The sequence below is a fragment of the Molothrus aeneus genome, chromosome 15, assembly GCF_037042795.1.
Source record: "Molothrus aeneus isolate 106 chromosome 15, BPBGC_Maene_1.0, whole genome shotgun sequence".
NCBI classification, from domain to species: Eukaryota; Metazoa; Chordata; class Aves; order Passeriformes; family Icteridae; genus Molothrus; species Molothrus aeneus.
In genome coordinates, this window is record NC_089660.1 from 15,772,968 (window position 1) to 15,788,045 (window position 15,078).

At 51.6% G+C, this 15,078-nt stretch overlaps 1 long non-coding RNA gene across 2 annotated transcripts; it reads right to left on the reverse strand.

The window, feature by feature from the left end:
- Window positions 1-6,047: 6,047 nt before the first annotated feature.
- LOC136563056 (uncharacterized) lies at window positions 6,048-14,999 on the reverse strand. 2 transcript variants are annotated; one of them, XR_010784596.1, is made up of 3 exons: window positions 14,935-14,999; window positions 6,457-6,741; window positions 6,048-6,336 (listed from the first exon to the last, which is right to left on the reverse strand). It is a non-coding gene; the product is annotated as an uncharacterized lncRNA (long non-coding RNA). The 2 variants fall into 2 exon arrangements; XR_010784595.1 differs by lacking the exon at window positions 14,935-14,999 and adding an exon at window positions 7,180-9,078.
- Between the last annotated feature and the right edge of the window lie 79 nt (window positions 15,000-15,078).

Sequence of the window (15,078 nt, forward strand, 5' to 3'; positions counted from 1 at the left end):
TGCTGTAGGGAGAAAAAGCAAGACTTTATTATGATGAAACTCACCCCAAAAAAATCCTTTTATCTCTTGGCACATGGTGATCAAAGGGAAAAAATCAAGAGCAAGTGGTTTCCTCCACCTGGGAGAGAAGCTGTTAGGGTTCCCTCCAGCCCCTTTGTGACATATTCACCTAGGCAGCAGGAAGGAAAAAAAAATCTACTCATCCTTCAAGGAAATGTGTGCCTCTTTTCTTTGCTGCCCTCCCCGAGAAACTCATTCACTCCTTGTCCACCCACACAAGCAGGAATGATGAATGAAAAACAAACCATAAACAATTCAGCCTTCCCTTTTTCCTCCCAGCCTTCCAATCAGATGTTCCAGCAGCCGGGTTTTGCCCGTGGATCATTCCTGTCGCGTGCCTTGGCTCGCACGCTCGTTCCTTGGATACTGCCAGCTGCATCCAACACATCTCCAGCAGCTCCAGCTCCTGCAGGGCTTCACTCAGGGTGGAGGAGCCTCCGCAGGGCACCACAGCCCAGAGCCAGAGGGTTCCTCTGGTGCTGCTGGCAGAGGTGGACGCTGGCTGATGAGCCAGGCAGCTTTTCGTGTCCCCCAGAAGGACAGCGGTGCCCAGGCGCTGAGATGTGTCACCAGAAAGATGCCAGGGTGAAAAATGGCACCAGCGGGAGCAATGCTCCCCACAGGATGGTGCATCCCAGCCTGAGAGACCCCTCCATCCCAGAGATTCTCCCTGGACTGGATTTCACTGCCAGCCACTAGGATGTTTCACTCTCTCCCTTCTCTCCACACAACCTCCTTACACCCCCCTGTGTATCAAATAACAATTGCAGCCATAGCAGGGCAGCAGGTATGTCTGTGCACTTCTGAATTCCCTTCATAGGCAAAGTCCCCTCCCACTTTTGCCTGTTTTGTGTATTTTTATGTAAAAATATGCTGAGTGGGTGTATGCCTTATTACATGTGTAGGAAACATGGGGAATGAGGACTTGAGGTACCCTCACAACAGGAGAGAGCTTTGGCTTTGCCCTTGATTCCCTGTTAAAATATAATTTGCCATTGTTAGACAAGAGACCCTCTCCAAATTACTTCTGAGATCCAGGAGACCATTTCTGCAGCAACAAGTTACTGCCTGTAGGCAGCCTGTGGCTGGAAAATGCCCTTGATATTACAGAAATGGTAACTTGTTTAATAGATCCAAATAAATAGGAAAGCCCAGGAGCTCGGGTGGCAGCATCTGAGCCCTGTACTGAGAGGTGCACAGACCTTAGGGCAAGGCTAAATATAGGTCCCACAAACCAGAACAACAGAGCTTTTACTGAGAAGATAATCAAGCCCTGGAGGAAACTACACAATATAAGGCTGAGATTTAAAATAAATGTGAAATGAGTTGGTGGATTCAGGACTAGCTCCTTATGGAAAAGTTTTCACATCAGAAAAAAATCGTTTGGTGAAATGGGCTCTTTAATTAGCAGTTTCAGCAAGAAGCCAGGGGGATTGAAGGGGTTCTGGAGCCTCATCCCTCACCTTTCCATCCCGCCCTTTGCAAGGAGAGCTGGGATGAGGCCAGTGGTAGGCTGTTCCAGGCTGCTGCATGTGAGGGGCTGAAGAGGAGCCCTGTTTGCTCTCCTTGTGCTCTCCTGTTACCATGCACTTCCCAAGAACATCCTGCACTCTCCAAAAGAAACACCCAGGGCAGCAGGTGCTGAATCCAGGCAGGAAATCCACAGGACAGGTGTCCAAGGCTCCCTGCACACCAGGCTCTCATCCTGCAGCCACTGGGACTGTCCAAAGCAGCTTTCAGGTAGCCAGATGCTGAATGCTGGATCCCACCCACCAGGGAACACCAGGGCACTGCCATGTCCTCACCCAGCTCTCCTTCAGCCAGCTAAAGGGGTGCAAATTAAAAAATAAGACCAAGTTGGTTTTCCTTTTCCTCCCTTATTCTTTCCTCACTTCATCTTACACTGGAGTCTTGTGGTTTGCAATTAAATTGTGTCTTTATGTCTCCTTTCCTCAATAAGTTAATGAAAATGACTTTTGCTCCAAGGTGGAGCATGAATGTCTCACTCTGTGCCGAGCAAGACACAGGGCCCAGGAGGAGCAGAAGCTCTTGCTTCCCTGGGGAGTGATGGGTTCAGTCGGGCTCCTGAGCCCCTCCAAGCATCTGAGCCTCAAGTTTCCATTTTCAGCTCCATTTTCAGCTCCTTCTCCTCCTTGCAAAGCCTGTGCAACAGCAGTGGGAGGTTACAAATCGAGCGAGGCAGCTCATCTGCTGCATCTCCCTGTGTGATCCGTGGGCACACACGTGCACGTGCTGGATCCTCCCTCCTGGGCACCTCCAGACTCTCCCAAGCACCCAAGGCCACGCTGCCTTCCCAGGCTTTCCCTCCTCAGCCCTTTGCTGAGCACATCCTGCCTGGAGCTCAGGACACAGGCAGCACCACGTGCATCTGCACTGAGATTAACCCTGAGATTAACAGCAATTTGGATTTCCTCACCCAAAATTTATCCCCTGGGAAGTGTCAGAACTCAGGACATCCCTCTGGCTGTCCTGGAGTGCCAAGACCCCTGCCAGGGGGCTCAGAGACCCTGGCACAGAGCCCAAGATGCCCCTGTGGTTTTGATTGTGACCCATGGAGCAATTTACCCACCTTAGATGAAGATCTGCAAGCCATGACAGTTTAAGCAGAATGACAGTGAATTTATCACGGGGTGAAAAAATAGATTTTTGGGGTTTTTAGAATGGGGGTTCAGGGGGCAAGATGGAGAGATCTGGGCATGTCCAGCCTTTCTCCTTCTTCTTCTTGGCCTCCTCCATCTTCTGCTGTGATGTTGGCACTTTTGGATTAGTTTAGAGTAGAAGCTCACTGTCTAACATAGGTGATAGGTATTGGAAAGGAATTATAAATATTGTACAGGTAGTTTTCAGTATAAAAAGATAACACTGCCCCGGGGGCAGGCAGAGTGCCTCTGTCTGACCTGCTGAGAGGACCTCGGCTGGACAGGAGAAGAATTTTATAGATAAGGAACAATGAACAACCTTGAGAGTGAGAACTGAAGAGCTCTGACTCCTTCTTCGAGCACTGGGCTGGAAAAAGAGACTTTCTGACACATCTGGGGGTCACTGTGAGCAGCAGAGACCCCGAGAGGAAGGATGCCAGGCCAGCTCTGACAAGACAGAGGCTTCAGTGGGAGGCTCTGCTTGCTGCAGGAGTGAGGGGCACTGACATCACCTGCCTTACCTGCCCCAGGAGGCCCCAGGGGTGCTGCTCCTGCCTCTGTCCCCTCTCCTGAAGGCTGGATCACACACACAGACTCATTGGGGTGGGGACAGGGGCACTAAAAGGAGGGATGATGGGAGGTGGTCTTGGTTAGTCTGTCTGAGAGGAAGTTTAGGGCTGAGTTAATGGCTAAAAACTACCTGGAGGGCAGGTACAAAGGTGACAGAGCCAAAGTCCCCTCGGTGGGGCATGTCACACAGGGCAGGGGCCCGATAGAGCAGCTTGGGAGGCTGAGGGTGAATAGCCAGGTGGTCTTTCCTCCCCAGGAGGTGGTGTACCCCCAGGAGAGCACACAGCATGGGCACAGGGGTCCTTCATTGTCTGGGGTTGGTGAGGCTGAGCCCAGTGGTCACCCTGACCCAGTGCTAACAACAGTCATGGTGCAAGCAGGCACCAGCCAGGAGCATCCCAGGGCTCCCATCCCACTGCCCCTGCCAGGACCCTGAGACTCTGGGATATGTGAGCTCTACCCAGTCTGGCATGGCTGTTTCTGAGCCCCCAGCTCGTGGGGTAATGCTGGCTGCCCATGACACAACACACAGCACTGCTGTTCCCTTCCAGGAGTCACTGCTTCTTCACGCAGGGAAGCAGTGGGGACCTGAGTGAGGCACTTCAGAGCAGGGGTCTGGACCAACCCTCTTGTTTCCCCAGGCTGGGCATGGCCAGGGAGGCAGCAGGAGCCTTGGCTCTGCTCTGAGGGGAGCAGTGTGTCCCTACTCCCCCAACAAGCACACCCATTTCCTTGGGGACACTCCCTGGACTGGGTGGGGAAGGAGGTGGTATGGGGGTCTCTCCAGTCTCTCCAGTGAGAAATGCCCAACAGCAAAAGGCTTCATAAAATATCTGTTTAAACAAGGCAGAGTAAAAAGAGAAATATCAAGGACAAGTAAGCCTCCTGCCCCTTCAGATGCAGAGCACTCTGCATTTGTGCAGCGTGGGGTGGACCCAGGATGGATTTTCCCCAGTACTGCACATATCCCTTCCCTGGAGAGAAGTTCTTCCTTTTTGGTTCCTCAAGCCATTATAGATCCTTCTTTTTATTCTGTCTTATTAAGGCAGCTGTTTTATGATGCAATTTGCTGTCAGGCCCTTCATGCTGAGATGCAGAATTAACCCTCTCTGACAGGGGCCAGAGCCCCTTTCCTTCCCAGCCCCATGCATTGCTTTCCCCAGAACAAGGCTCTGTGGCTGCTGTGCTGCCTGCACACTGCACACTGTCCCACAGGCTGTGCTCTGTGCACACTGTCCCACAGGCTGTGCTCCTTTCACACTGTCCCACAGGCTGTGCTCTGTGCTCACTGTCCCACAGGCTGTGCTCTGTGCTCACTGTTCCACAGGCTGTGCTCCTTTCACACTGTCCCACAGGCTGTGCTCTGTACACACTGTCCCACAGGCTGTGCTCCCTGCACACTGTCCCACAGGCTGTGCTCCCTGCACACTGTCCCACAGGCTGTGCTCCCTGCTCACTGTCCCACAGGCTGTGCTCTGTGCACACTGTCCCACAGGCTGTGCTCCTTTCACACTGTCCCACAGGCTGTGCTCCTTTCACACTGTCCCACAGGCTGTGCTCTGTGCACACTGTCCCACAGGCTGTGCTCCTTTCACACTGTCCCACAGGCTGTGCTCCTTTCACACTGTCCCACAGGCTGTGCTCTGTGCTCACTGTCCCACAGGCTGTGCTCTGTACACTGTCCCACAGGCTGTGCTCTGCACACTGTCCCACAGGCTGTGCTCCTTTCACACTGTCCCACAGGCTGTGCTCTGTGCTCACTGTCCCACAGGCTGTGTTCTGTACACACTGTCCCACAGGCTGTGCTCTGTGCTCACTGTCCCACAGGCTGTGCTCTGTACACACTGTCCCACAGGCTGTGTTCTGTACACACTGTCCCACAGGCCGTGCTCTGCACACACTGTCCCACAGGCTGTGCTCTGTACACACTGTCCCACAGGCTGTGCTCTGCACACACTGTCCCACAGGCTGTGTTCTGTACACACTGTCCCACAGGCTGTGCTCTGTGCTCACTGTCCCACAGGCTGTGCTCTGTGCACACTGTCCCACAGGCTGTGTTCTGTACACTGTCCCACAGGCTGTGCTCTGTGCTCACTGCCCCACAGGCTGTGTTCTGTACACACTGTCCCACAGGCTGTGCTCCTTTCACACTGTCCCACAGGCTGTGTTCTGTACACACTGTCCCACAGGCTGTGTTCTGCACACTGTCCCACAGGCTGTGCTCTGCACACTGTCCCACAGGCTGTGCTCTGTGCACACTGTCTCACTGGCTGTGCTCCTTACACACTGTCTCACTGGCTGTGCTCCTTTCACACTGTCCCACAGGCTGTGCTGCCTGCACACTGTCCCACAGGCTGTGCTCTGTGCACACTGTCCCACAGGCTGTGCTCTGCACACTGTCCCACAGGCTGTGCTCTGTGCTCACTGTCCCACAGGCTGTGCTCTGTACACACTGTCCCACAGGCTGTGCTGCCTGCACATTGTCCCACAGGTCTCCAGCAAAGCCAGTTTGCAATGTTTCTGCTTTGAAAATAATTTTCCTCTCCAACACAAACCAGGTGCTGCACACACCACAATTTCTTACTTGCTCCATCCAAACCCTGTGGAATCCCAGCACTGCATCTCCCCACCTGAACCTCATAGTGTTTGCTGAGCAGCTGTAAAACAATTAATTGAATTTAATTATTGAGAGGATTTTCATGTTTCCTGCACACTTACACACCATGTTATCTCAGTCACACCAGGGTTGGTCTCTAATTCTCTTTTTAATGAGTTCCCAAAATATTCCCATAAGCAATATCCTCAAACCAGCTCCTCTAGACACTGTGAGAGGCTGAAACCCCCTAATGACCCCTGGGGAGGGAGAAGAACTTCTTGCTGTGCTGGGTGCATTCTGTATTGGCACCAGGCAATTCCTGCTCTCCCCAGCAGCAGGATTTAGGGGAGCCAAGGGTTTCTCATCCTCCTGGTGTGATCCAGTCTGTGCTCCTTCAATCCTTCAGTCTCCTGCAGAGCTATTGCACAGCCCCAGCTGGGACCTGTGGGTCTAAAAGCAGACCAAGGAATTACTTCATAAAAGTGAAGGTTTTCCTCTCTGACACCAAGCCAGAGTGGACTCTGCAGCCAATTTACTCCGTGAGAAACCAGAGCTGGAAAAACTCAGTACCTCCATCATTTTCCTCATGGCATCTTGGAGGGAAAAGAAAAAAGGTGTTGCTTCTGTGGTAAGGGTCTGGTTTATAGACTAAGAGGTTTTCAATTAAACATCTCTTCAGCAAAATCCAAAACACTGGGATGAGTTCTGGGACAGCTTTTTTGAGATGGTAGTCTCTGGATAAGCCACAGAGAGCAGGAATCCCAGGTTTCCAAATCCCAGACAGGTCCCAACAGGACAGAAAGGAATCCCACCCAGGGCCACAACGATGCTCCAGAAAACACCCCCAGAGCAGTTCTGAAAGAGATATAGGCAAATGTTAAATAATTACTGAATAAACTTTGATACTTTGAGACTTCCCCTGCTACAGTACAACATTTCTTAATGCTGCCCATGGGAAGTCACTCAGAAAAGGAACAGTGCCTGACTCCTCCTTGTCACAGCACCCAGGTCAGGCTCACAGGACTCTGCAGTTGTGAGCTGGGCCTCTCATCCCCTCAGGGCTGGCAGGAATCAACCCCACCACCTTGTTGTGAATGACAAATGACTCTGCTGCCTTAGATATCCCCTCACCACAGCCCTTTTCTTCTTGGTAAAGCTTAAAATGAGAAGCCAAGTTGGCTTTTCTCTTCCTCTATGGAAAACTGGACCTTTAGAGGGTGATATCACACCCACCTCCCACCTGTGGCAGCCCCCCTGTCACCTCCCACAGGAGGACTGCAAAGCTGGCCATACCTCCATGGATCAGCACAGCTGAGACCTTCATCCTCCTTGAAGGACAGCTGTGACTTCCTGCCAGGGCAGGCACTGGAGTTAAAGAACAGCTTTATCCTCCTGGAAAAGACAGGGACTCGGCTCCAGCAGATGCCTCCTCCCAGGTGTGGGGCAGGACACCTGGCTGGGCCACAGAAGGACAGAGCAGTGCTGCAATACCTGAAGAATGGCTTCAAACACTCACCCTGTTACCCCTCACTGCACAAAATCACACTCAGAGATCACCTTGTATCTCCTCTGAACAGGCTTTGCCACCACACCAGCTGCTGTGGTGAGATGAGATGCCTCGGTTGTTCTCATGTGTGCACAATGAGGAGTTCAGAACATACAAGCTATAAATTCTCCTGGACCAAAGTTCCCACATTCTCCAGGCCAGGCTGAGAAGTATTTGTGTAAATAGGTTTGTTTACAATCAACAAAGTAAATAGGTTTGTTTACAATCAACAAAGTGTTTTCATCCCAGGCACCCAACCAGGTTCCTGTCCTGTCAAGCAGCATCAGCACAGCTCCACCAGCACTGGGCACAGCAGCAGTGCCCTGCCTGGGTCAGTGCCCACCCCACACAGTGTCCAGCTCACAGCTGCTGGGGGATCCCTGCCCCACCCCAGGGCCCAGCCCTGGACAAAGATCAACCTCATGGGACACATCACCTGTCCCAGACAGAGCACCACCAAGCACAGTGCCAGTGTGAAAGCTCAGAGCCACCTCCAGAAACAGCTCTGAAGGGGACAGTTCCTGTCTCCTGGACTGGCACAGCAGCTCACACCCTCTCTGAGAGCATGGACCTGCTCCCAGGGCAAGCCCCTGCTCAGCCTCAGCACCAAGGCAAAGCACAGGGGATGAAACACTGCAAAACAAGCTTGGAGCAGGGCCATGCCTGGCCATGAGCCAGAGAGGGGCCAAGAGCACTGTGAGCAGAAAAGGTGTTTACAAACACCTCTCCAAGCCTCCTGCACAGCAAGACAAGCTGTGGAAATGCCTTTGGCTCCTTCCTGCTCATCTCTGGTTGGGCTCCACAAGAGCTCCTAGGGCATGTTTTTGTCCATTTATCTTAGAATTGGGAGGGAGGGGAGTTAGAAGAGTTTAAATTAAGTTCCAGTGCCTCTGCTCTCCTCCAGGTAGGTATTACTCTATTCCTGGGTTTATGTAGCATCCTTGAAATTACTGCTTTAGGTATCAGCTGTGCCTGCAGGGCTGTATTCACTCACTCACTCACTCACACACACACACATTTGCCCCCAGGAGCTAAAAGACAGGTCCTGAAGCTCTGCAATGAGTTTAACACTGCTAGAACAGGTCTTGAATACATCCATTAGCCTTGTGGCTGCTGCTTTACCACCACAGGAAAAGAGGATTCAAAACCAGGGGCACTAAAATCACTAGGTGGGTGCAGGGTCCAGGGGGACAATTATCTGCATGCAGCAAAAGTTCCACCATAGGAACATCAGCTACTTGCAATCCAGCCAGGGATCTGAGCCCCTGTCTGCCCTGCACAGCTCCATCTGCACAGGTGCACTTTGCTCTTCCTCGTGTGAGTTTTGCGAGAGTTTTCCTTTCAGAGTCATGTAAACCAAAGCCCACAGAGGATGGGGAGCTGGGATTCTGTGTGCTGGTTGTGGCTGGGGTAGAATTAATTTTCTTTCCAGTAGCTGCTATGGGGCTGTGCTTTGGATTTGTGCTGAAAACGTGGCTGATAACACAGAGATGTTTTTGTTATTGCTGAGCAGGACTTACACAGAGCCAAGGCCTTTTCTGCTTCTCAGATCACCCCACCAGCAAACAGGCTGGGGGTGCACAAGGAGCTGGGAGGGGACACAGCCAGGACAGCTGACCCACGCTGACCCAAAGGATATCCACAGAATTCACAGAATGACTGGGTTGGAAGAGACCTTAAAGATCATTGAGTCCAACCCAGCCCCAACACCTCAACTCAACCCTGGCACCCAGTGCCACATCCAGGCTTTGTCAAACACACCCAGGGATGGGGACTCCTGGGCAGGCCATTCCAGAACTTTATCACCCTTTCTGTAAAAAACTTCTTCCTGATATCCAACCTGTATTTCCTTGATGCAGCTCATCCCAGACCACACAGCTCTGCTGTCCTGGGGGTGCCTGAACACCTGCCTGCAATGGCAGGAGGGAACAGATTCCTTGCTTTGCTTTCCTGGTGCATGTAGCTTTTGCTTTCCCTGTCTTTATCTCAGCTGCCAGTTTGTCTCATTTCCCTCCTTCTGATTCTCTCTCCCATCCCATCAGAGGGGAGTGAGTGAGTGGATGATGGTGCTGAGCTGCCATTTGGGGTCAAACCACAGCACTGTGTCATGCTGGCTAGAGCCAGCCCACCTGAGAGCTGAGGACTCGCTGCATCCTCTCCCAGTGGCAACAGTCAGGTCAGCATCTTCAGAGAAAAACTTCTGGGGAAAAGAAAAAGTCAAAGCATCCTTCTCTTGGATGCAAAACTGGTAAACTGTGATTTGTTCTAAATCTCATTTCCAAACAATGATTTGTTCTGTATCTTCCTTCTTGTCCTCACAGATGTTTGGGGTTTCTTTGGCCCCACATGGAAGCAGTCAGCCCATTTCACACCAGCTCTAAGAGCACCCTTGCTCCCTGGGAACAGATTGTAAAAGATCTATTCCAACATCATCACATACTTTTTAAGGAAAGGGGCTTTAAAGTAATCTGAGAAAGATTCACAGCCTGCAAAAAGCTGCATTGGAGAGGGGCTGAAGTATTAACCTCAAAACCAGAAGTTGCAAATGGCCAGAAATCTCCCCTGGCAGGAGGAGGAGGTGTGGAGGTCCGAGGCGCACTCATACCAGGAGTCTCTAGAGCCAAGACTTCTCTCTGCTTTCTCCCACCCTTTTCTCCTTTGGGACCCTGCACCAGCTGCTCTTGGGCACATTAGGGACCCAACCTGGTGTGACCCAACTGCTTTAGAGGCTGCAAATGAATGGCAGGATAAAGCAGGCATTGTGGAACAGGAGGGGGATGCACCTCTATCAGGCCAAGCTGGGAAACCCAGAATGCTGCAGACGATGTCAGCCAGTGCTTCCTAAAGCACACTTCCCCAAAATGTGCCTTGAGGGCATGAATTCACAGCCCACAACCCCCAGCATGTCCATGAGCCCAGAAGGAAAAGCAGGAGCAGAGAGGGTGGCAGGTGCTTTGCTGCATGTCTGTAAGTCCAGAACCAGCAGTAATGGCTGGAGGAAAAACAGGACCATCTGGGCTCTGGAGACAGCAGCAAGGCAGCATGAAAACAAGAGGAATCAAACAGCAAAAACAGGAGGTGCTGTCATCTTAATGAAAGGATGACCCAGCTGGTCACAGGAGCCAGAGCAGCTGTGCCTGTGAGCCAGCTATGCCCACCAACCTGGACATCCCTGTGGACAGAGCACCTTCCCAGCCAATGCCATGGGCATGGGAAGAGGGAAGGGAAGGGAAGGGAAGGGAAGGGAAGGGAAGGGAAGGGAAGGGAAGGGAAGGGAAGGGAAGGGAAGGGAAGGGAAGGGAAGGGAAGGGAAGGGAAGGGAAGGGAAGGGAAGGGAAGGGAAGGGAAGGGGGAGGCCCACCCAGGCATCACACCAGTTCAACTGGAGGCAAAGAAGCCACCTGGATACTGGGAAACAGTCACATACACAGGTGACACAGCCTTTGCTAAGTGCTGCACATGATGCTGGGCTCTAGTCCTTGCTCCTCTTAGGAGAAAAGGAGCAGAGAGCACTGGGTTTATGAATTGTTCTCACTGAAAACCAGCAAGATTGGAATTTGGTGGCCATTTGTTGCTAGCTTTCAACAGAAGAGCAGCCAGCACTTCCTGGATTATGTGGGGAGCTGGAGAACCATGCTTCCCTCTTAATGTCTCTGAGAACATAGAACAGGGGAGGGTCCTTGCTCTCTGCAGGTGACAACACCTCCATGGTCAGAAAGAGCAAATGAGGGGGAAGCCAGCTGAGAAAAGGCCAGTGGGGGACTTGCAGGCCAGTCAAAGGAGAAGAGAAAGCACACTGGGGTTGGAACAAGCCATGGTGAAAACAATCCCAAACTTAATTCACTTGGATAGGACATCACATAGTGCTTAGAAGAATTAGCCCTTTATCTTTGCAGACACAAGAAGCAAGAACTTGTTCTGCCATTGTGCACTCACTGATTCCTTCTTTCTTTCTTTGTTTTTTGTTTGTTTTTAGTTTCTGAAGAGTGAGCAAAAGCGGCGGCGTTACCGCTCACCATGGAAACTGCCGCTGTGGACAAGGAATGGCTGACATGTCCTCGGGATGTCACCCTCCAGCAGGTGGCCAAAAAGGCACCAACCCTGTACCCAGGGCCAGTCTGGATGCAGCCCTGCCCCACTCTGGAACAGCTGGAAGCCAGGCTCCCTGGCAGGGTTATCCCTCAGGCAGTGACCCTCCAGTTCCCCCGTGGAGGAATCCTTGCCTGGGTGCTGCCCCAGAACAGATCATCAAAGGGAGTGGAGCTGCTCTCTCGGAGAGAAGCGGTTCCAACTGGAGGGCTGCAGTTGTCCGTGGCCAAGCTTTCCCATTGTTATTTTACAGTCACTTGATGTTCTGAAAGATATTTAGAAAAATGACTTTAACTGTCCTGTGCCAAACTGGGTGAGGGTGAAAAAAAAATGAAATTTGGCAGGGATGTTATTCATTCAGCATGTAGCTTGGATGACGTCCAGTGACTAACACAGGAGTTTTAACTGATCTGGGAGACTGAAAACCATTCACAAATAATTTGATTTAGGGTCACTGTGATTTCTTTTTATAAATAATTTTCATTGAGAAGTATTTTTTTAATTAGGATCGACAGATCCTAATAGCAACGCTATTGTGTGCGCCACTCATCGTTCCCATCTTCCTAAATGACTTTCATATGTTGTGTGCTGGTTTCTTGTTTGCTGCACACGATGGGGCTTGTTCACAGGGTGAGCAATGCCCCACAGCACTGGACAAGCCATGCTGAACTCCTCTCTCCAAAGGCACGCTCCAAAGAGGACTCAGATGGAAAGCAAAGGGAGCTTTCACCATCCTGTTACAGGTTCCTGTTCAGGGGCTGCTCTGAGCCTTCACCCAGCCCCAGACATCCCCCCGTGGCTGTAAAAGCCTTTCTGAGTGCTCTGCATCTAAGAGATGGCAACAGCAGCTTGGCTTTGGTGCTTCAGTGCTCCAACTCCCATCACAGCACAGGAAGTTCTCTGATTTCCCTTTTCCCCTTTTCCATGCTGGGAGTGCTGGACAAGAATGGGACCAAGGGAAATATATGACACAACTCGGAAAAAAGTCTAAACTCAGTCACCTCCTAACCCAGCAGATCACCCAACAGCCTGAGCAGATCTGCAGGAGAATTCAGACAGCGGGTGAGAGAAGAATGACTCGGCGACTCAAATGAATCTTGCTTGGCAATATCCTCTGAGTGTGACAGCCTTTTCTTTAACTTGCACAATAACAATTGCAGCCCAGCCACTTCAGCTACTAATCTTATCTCTTGTTTGAATGGCTCTTAGCTTGCCTCCTGTTGATTATAAATGTTTGTACAAGTTCTCGGAGTCAGCAGAGTTGTTGTTTCGTAGCTGGATTACAGGCTGGGGCTCCAAACTTTGAGATGCTCACTGTAATGATCAGATATGTTCTTAAAAGCGCACTGAATTGGATTTCAAAACAAAAGGCCCGTTGATCTTAAGCCTGAAATCCCAGCCACAGCTCTGAAAATATTTTCCCTTATCTTTCCAAGGAACTGAAACTGGTGTGGAAAATGACTACAATAGTCAAAGAAAGGAGGATTATCTTATGAGAGGAAGCTACCTGAATTTGGTCTCATTTAGGCTATCAGAACAGGGCTGAAGGGGGTATAATTGCCACTGAGAGACACATGGAAGGAGAAAAGCTGTTAGAAAATCTTGTGAAATCTCCAAACTGAGAGTTGTGGGGCTGGAGATGAAAAGATTTCTGATTTTCAGAGCAAAGAGGTCTGGGAGGGGTTTCAGCAGAAGCCATGGAGGCAGCAGAGTGTGCAGCCTGATAACCATATGGGAGCCACTGATAGCAGCCAGGACAGGCAGCCTGGGACCAGGAGCTCCCTGCAAGATCCCAGTCCAAACCTGGACAACGTCTGGAGAGACTCCCCTGGCTCCTGCACTTATCCATCACCCTGGTCCATCCTATTTTGCACCTTGCCTCATTCAGCAGCCATCCCAAGCTTGTCTTAGCCACATGATCTTGTTTTAGCATTGGGCAGATCAATTTAAGTTCCTGTGGGTCCCCCAGGGTGGGCTGCTGTGGTAGAGCTCCCAATGAAAAGATTTTCTTTGGGGAAGAAAAACACTTTTTTGCCTTTGTTTTGTTTACTTCAATAAGCAAATGCCTTATCCAAGCCAAATTCAGGCACAAAATCAGAGCATTAGGTAGTGGCTGTGACTTCCAACGCTGAAACATGCTGGGCAAGCAGAATCCCACAAAACATCATCCCCCAAAGCACCAACACTGCCAGGTTGTTCCCAGGATTGTTGGTATCCACTTGGAGTGCATCCACTCCTGAAAAATAACCTCTGGCCTGTGCTGGGGAGAAAAAATAACCTCTGTGCTGGCCAGCATCCTCAGCACCAGCGATTTTCACTGCAGCCCAGTCAGAGACAGACCAGCCACAAGGGCACAAACACAACTCCTCCTGCACTTCCCACTTGTACCACATGGATAAAGCGTGGTTCATCCATAAGGACACCTGCTGGTGACAGCAACAGGCCGCGGGTTAGCTTGTTTGATGTCATTTGACTTGAAGATAAAAAGAGCAAATCAAGAGAGAGGGACTGCCAAAGCACCAGCGTGCAGCCTGCCATGGGGGCAGCGTGGGGATGCCAACCTGGACACCCAGGAAACACCCAGGACACTTCAGGCAGGCTGAAAATCAAACCCAGCATCCACGGAGAGCACAGCACATCCCCAGCACTCAGGGCTTTCTGACAGCTGGCAAGCGGCAGCTCAGCCAGCGCTGAAATATTGTTTCTGTGGCAAAAGGAAACTGTTTCTCTGTGTATTTTTTTTATTACCCATGGAGTCACCATCACCACGGCTTTAACCACAGCCATGGGGCAGGCTGGGGGTTCCTCCTGGGATATCTGAGCATCCTCTAACGCAACAAGATGTCTCAGCAGTTCACTCCCTGTCTCCTCAGAAAGTCATTTGCGTGCCAAGCGTATTCCACAGGCCACCCCAAAATTCACCTCATAGCACCACTCTTTGTGCAACACTTGCAGGGGGTTTTGGGATGCTAGAGGGACATCCATACCTTCCCCAGAAGTCAGCAGTCCTGGAAGCATCAGGCAGGGAACAGATTTCTACCCAGAGCAATCCTATCAGTTTGCTTCCTGGCCAGCAGCATCAGGAGAAAACATCCTTACTTGGGCTGGAGCTGGCTTAAAATTGAGGGTTTGGAAACAAGGACTAGAAGCTAAAGCATCTCCTCCAAAACCCACCCCCAGACCTCAAAATCCCACCTCCAAGCCTCCAAAATCCCACCTCCAAGCCTCCAAAATCCCACCTCCAAGCCTCCAAAATCCCACCTCCAAGCCCCACCTCCAAACCCCCGCTGCGGGGGGACGCCCGATCCCCCCGGTCCGCATCCCCGCGGCGCTCCCGAGCCTCCAAGCCCCGCGCCACGCCATAGGCCAATTAATTCACTTCATCATCAACCCCGAATAAACACACATCCCACCCGTGCATCCCGGGCATCCCGGGCATCCCAGCCGGGAGGAGGGCCCGCTGCTCAGCGTTCTCCCGTACGGTTCGCTGCGGGGAGCACGAACCCGGCGGCTCTCCCGGGCCCCGCGGGCTGCCCCCCGGGTGCGGGAGCGCGGGT